Genomic DNA, 6376 nt, shown 5'->3' on the forward strand with positions numbered 1-6376 from the left:
GCAGTCAGTAAAATAATGATTTTAGAAAGTAGATGCTGCTGTTGTGCTCATTCTCTTTACTTTAGCCAAATTCTATCTGTAATCCTCTGCAGATTTTCACAGACCATCTAGCAGGGACAGCAAGGTAAAACCTTGGTATGTACTTATGGATTATATATTGCTTGTAAATGTGAAAATTGGGGATTTAAGAGTATTAATTATTCTACTTGTTTATAATATAGTGCATTCTATCTATTGATGTCTTGTAAAATCCCTGATGAAGCAGATTAATTCTGAAAAACGCGTTGGATTATCAGAATCTATTATAACATCTCAATGATATACACAATTGTTTGGTGCTATGTACTGAGCATTTTTATGGAATTTCGATCCATTGTTTTTTTGGCTTGTGTTTAATAAAAGATTGTTTTGTTGTTTGTACTGAACTGCCTTTAAAGTCCCACAAATATACCTACTTTTCTTTGTACTCAAGAATTTAGGGATGTTGGCAGTATCTATCTATAGGTTTGAGTTCAGACAACCCATTAGCTATATTCAGTAAAGACTAAAATGTCATGCTATCCTGACATTCCTCTGCTCCAGTGGTGTGGAAGTACTGCAAGTACTTCCTTTGGTTTTCTTTAGCCGACACTGAGTCATTCTGCGGTACTGCAAGCTGTAGGTCCACTAGACCGGTGAATTAGTTACTGCTTTCGCCCTGTGCTGCTGTAGCAGAATCTCGCTCCATTACAGGAGCAAACGATAAACTGCAATTATTGCGACATAGAAAATTATGCAGCAAGCATAGACTGCCTTGTCAGTTTTGTCCATGTGCAGATTGATAGCAGTATGGAATATTCTGAAGCGATTTTCTAGAATACTGAATGCATTCTCACCCACCCTCCTATTTCGAGATAACCGGTAATTGAAAATTGTTTTTTGTTGGTCCAAAATCTTCTGATGATATGGTTTTAATAGGTTGTCATGTAATGCAAATGCTTCATCTGCATCAAACACAAAGTTCATTCCTTCTACAGTTTGGCTGTTTCTAGGTAGGTGCAGTTGCTTGTTCATCAGCTTCCTGTGAAATGGCGTACCATCCAGAACCCCTCCATCAGACATGCATCCGTTTCTTCCTATGTCTATTTATAACGGGCATTCACTATTGCCATGCCCAGGATGCTGAAAAACCCCTTATAGTTGTAATAAACGATCCACTGTCTGCCAGTGGGGTGATTCTTACATGCTTCCCATCAATTGCTCGTTCATAATTTGGGAAGTTCCAAAAATCTTGAAAGTCTGAAGTGATGGCCATTAATATTATTATTTTTATTATTATTAAACAGGATTTATATAGCGTCAACATATTACGCAGCGCTGTACATTAAATAGGGATTGCAAATGACAGACTAATACAGACAGTGACACAGGAGGAGGGGAGGACCCTGCCCCGAAGACATTCCTCAGGTGTATCAGTAAACTTAAAGGAGAACCTAAGAGGAGTTAATATGCATAATATTATGTTCTATTTATATGTTCTGCTGCCACATCCACTCAGAGAAAGCAGGAGGGGCTTGAAAAGAAGCAAACTTTGCAGCAAGCTATGGCCATACTGAACCAAAAAGAGGATAAACATGATGGCTGGTGATGCTTGACATGCTTGAACACTATATCTCTTACACTACAATGTACAATCTTCATCCTCAGAATAATCACCCATAACCTCGCTATTGAAAACAATTTTAATAGGTAAACGTTTATAAGTCTCTACAACTCCAATTGCAATTAATTCCATATTAGTAATCTTGTTACCATAGATCAACATCTAATGGGTAAATATCAACATACCTAAAAAACATTAACAGTATCTGTTTGCATATGCTGTCTCCTGTAACTTCCCTTCAAATCTCTGTCTTTGGCTTATCACATCCGATGATTTAGTAATTCTCCTAAGTCCATATACTGGAACTACTTAAGTGCAGTTATTCCTCTAAGTCCATATATTGGAATTACTCGATTGGACTCATCCCTGAACTCATAACCTTGACTCCTCTGTCAGCCTACCAGCATTGTTATTGGGAACCATTTGTACCAAGCATCAAATTCTAATTTGACTCTCCCCTGAATTACCATTAATCGTATAAAGTCACGTACCCCTGAGGAAGCCCAACCCTGGCGAAACGCGTCGGGGATACGGAAACAGGGTCACATTATTATTTTTATTGTGTTAGTACCATCCTGTCTAGTGGATTAGTTGATTTGAGCCTCAAACCTCTTTCCTTGACCTATTTTTGCAATTTTTTGAAATTACTGCCACTAAAGAAGGTGGCTCAACAGTACACCTCACTGACCTATATGGGACAATAGAAAGTACCCTTACAACTTTCCTATTCAAATAAATTGCCCTGAGACCTAAATTGCCCTGAGACCAAAGAGTAAAAAAATGACAATTGGGCAAAAAAAAAAAATATCTGAAATTATTGCTAGAGTTGCTGTGACAGCAGGTGAGTGTGTGCTGTCACCTTTTAGCAACTCATTTAGGAGGGTGCCACCTGGCCCACAAGCTGTTCTTATGGTATTGCCTTCCAAATGGCAAATTGTTGTTTGCTGCCTGCACATTGTAGCCATTGCTTTCCTGTTGACTGTGCAATATTACAAATGCTACACAAGCCATTTTGTAATGTCATGTTAATAAAATATGTAATTACCAACCATTTCATTCTAAAGATATAGTAATCATCTAAGAATTGTAAAAAAAAAAGAAAACATCATTGCAAAATAGCAACCTGGTGGTGTTTAGTACACAAGTTAGTGTACAGAAAGCTCCCATTTCCTGCTTGTGTGATTGACTCATTAGTTTAGGTACGTTAAATTTAGGGCATTTCCTGTAATAGGAGTTTCTTTTTTAAATGATCCCTGTGGGTTAATTACCTGCTTGGAAAGCAAGCCCCCAGACCTTTTTCCAATATACACCAGTGGGAGCAGGATCTTAGAGTCATCTGGAACAGAAAGATAAGTAACAGTCTATGAAGTATTCCAGCATGCATCACTGGTTGAGTGGTTTATTGTTAATTCATTAGGTTTATGTTTTGAAGGCTGCCATGCTTTTGGGGCTCCACATATATGGAGGATATTAATTTCATTATATATAGCTACTAACTTATAGTTGTGGCAAAATTACCCCAAAAATCTAACAGAAGCTCTCTTTTGGTAACATTACCATGTTAATGGGCTTTGCGGGTCAACTCAAGTTAAAGACTTTGCAAATTCAATCAAAATTGAACTTTAATCAAATTTTCATATTATAATTCAAATTCAAGCACTTTTCTTCTCTCTAGTATCTATCTCTAGTAATGGATTTTAAAAAACATTCTTCATTGTCAGTGTCACTGGAGAATGGCAAGGCTGTGTCCTTTGCTTTTTTACTGAACGGTAACCATCTTTCTCTTGTCAAAATGTCAAGAGGAATGTCAATGCAACTTAGCTCCTATAAACAATGTCTGCCTACAATGTTGCTTTGATGATTTTTTATAATATATATATATATATATATATATATATATATATATATAAATATATTTATATCATATCATATCATACTATAGAGACATTTATAGCCATGTTGAAGGGCATTATATAGTAAGAGTTTGACAAAGTGGAGGATATGTGATTTCAATCTGGTATGCATAGTGTGGAGGGATAAGAGCAGTAAAAATGTATCGTAGAAAGAATAGTGGTTTTAGGAGAATGGCCAGTGGAAGAATTGTTTGTCCCTGTATAGGTTCTCTTGCAAAATATATGTTAAACTTTCAAGCCTATGTTTTTATGTTCTTGACTCCTGTACAACAAATATTCCAAAAGGAAATGATAAAAGAAATTGGTTTATTATTCTGAGTGCATACTTAAACACTGTGTAAATAAAACAATATTATAACAATAGCTGACAATACTAAAGCATACTCCAGACTTCCTCTTTAGAGATGGTGAAAGAATTGTTAGTCTTGAGTAAGCTCAGCTGCTCAGACAAAATTTAGCTGAATAAAAGGCACATAAATGAAAGGAAACTAGTACACTTTTTATTTTGTGCCATGAAATCATATTGTCAGTAAAGCATAGAAAAACATTTCAGGAATGCAGATAACCAGATAACAAAAAAAGAAAAAAGACGTATCTGTGTGTTTATCAAATTCTATCATAATTCGAGTTCTGTAAATATGTGGCTTTAGCATGTAACTTGTTTTGGTTGCCAATTTATTTTATTGTCACATCCCACAGTTTTAATGAACATTATTGTGAAAAATAATTTATTTTTATAACTATATGTGGTTACTATATGTAATAAAATGCTTGTTTCTGTCTGCTGCCCCAATAGATGTAATGAAGAGCTGCTATAGTATCTCAATTTTTAACTGGTGTAAATGGGTTCCTATTTTATCTGTCAATTAATTTACTGTAAGCACCAGAATCTGCCTTCATATGTCATTACATGTACATGTTTTGTACAGTAGTGCTGAGAGATGAAAGGAAGCATTAGGATCTACTTGGGCTGTGCTGCATGCTCATGTCTTAACACGGACCTTGCTGACAATAACTCTAGTGTCTGTGTTTTTCTCCTGGGAGATATTCTCATCAGCCTTCTGCTGCTTCTTCATGATCAAGTAAAAATTTTTAGGGCCTGAAAATGTCCAAGCTATGTTTGTTTAACTACAGTAGAGGAAATTAAGGCCACCAACTGGGCTGTTGGTGAAAAGAATGCTGCTCCCAGCCTTGGACATGGTTGGCTTTCTTTAGCTAGGAACAGCTGTTTTCCAAAATATGCAAAGCTTTCATTAGGATGCCAGAAACATGTTTTTTTGTTTATTAATTTTTTTTTTATTTCTTGTGTTTGATGTGGATTTTTTACTGGAGAAGGGGCAAGAGTTCCACCTAACAAAAAGAAAGTTCATACAACTGCTTTGTAGTCTACTGATGTCTTAGCTTGACAAGATACATAATATGCAATGGTCAGAAACTTCTGAATTTCTTCCACTTTCGATACTAATTTGTCAGTATGTACACAGGATTTTAATGCATGGACAAGGCTCGTCTATCCCACTGCCTGCAAAATCATTTTGTATTTTTAATATCATATTGTATAAAATCTGCATTGTTCACTTCTGGGTGTGTCTGATGCTTGGTCCCCCTCTAGATGTCTGGGGTCCATCCGACAGTCTCTACATCACTGTACTCTGTAGTGATTAATGTAGAGGTTAGTGAAAAGAACAACCACTTTATGATCGCTATATAGCCTTCCCCACTTTGGGTATTGGGAACATCAAAGGCTACAATAGAGGTCAGTGGTGTTTGTTTCAGACACACTGTTGCCAGTTTTTCTGCTCATGAAGACTTTTGAAGTTATGATAATGCTAGGAAATTGGTGATCAGTATTACATAGATGTTGTGCTTGACACTCCATTCTTCTTCACACTACCTAATCTTCTTTACAATTATTTGTGACGTGCGTCCCTATGCTTCAGCAATAATATACTTCAAATCAGAAAAAGCAAACAGAACCAATAATTTACAATCTATAAGCAAAATATAAATTGTTAACATTCTAGGTCTTTGAGCATATTCTATCCCAGGGGTCCCCAACCCCCCGTCCGTGGCTGCAGCTCCGGCCGGTGCACTACCCAGCGGGGAGAAAGACCCCGCTGGGGGGCGCACCGGCCAGACAACATCTCCCGTAAGGATTGTAGGCTCAGAGCGGTGGGCGGGTTGTGTCTCTGAACAGGTCTGAGCCTGTGATGGGAGAGCAGGCAGGTTCTGGCATCATGACATCTCTCGGGTGGGAAGTTTCTTCGCCTTTGAGTGACACACTGCACCTGCGCATGGGTGATCCAGGGTCCATGCGTTTAGAAGGTTGGGGACCACTGATCTACACAGAATTGCTACTCTGAACATTTGTAATGATATTAATAAATACGCTTGATACCTGCAAGTTTTGAAAATGTTTCTACTTTGAATATTAAATAAAGAACCTTAATAACTATTATATCTTAAGTATGATGCAGGATGTGTAATTTCGCTCTCATTGATATGTCTGTAGCTTGTTCATCAATCAGCCCTGCCTGCTACTTCTGGATTCACAGGACTGCCTGTAATGGGGCGAAGCAGGGTTATAAAACACAAATGGAGTATTTGGCTTAGATAGGGCTAGTAAAGGATTTTTTTTGTTTACTTTATGTGCTTTGTGCATCACATAATAACATGTCTCTCCATGTGAGGGGTAATTGTACTATTAATTAAAAAATAGTATATATATATATATATATATATATATAGTACAGAAAAAATGTGAGCCCATACCCATGACACACAAATATGTATTAGCAGACATAATTGAGAACCTAATTGG

This window comes from Pyxicephalus adspersus, chromosome 6 (genome assembly GCF_032062135.1).
Source record: "Pyxicephalus adspersus chromosome 6, UCB_Pads_2.0, whole genome shotgun sequence".
NCBI classification, from domain to species: domain Eukaryota; kingdom Metazoa; phylum Chordata; class Amphibia; order Anura; family Pyxicephalidae; genus Pyxicephalus; species Pyxicephalus adspersus.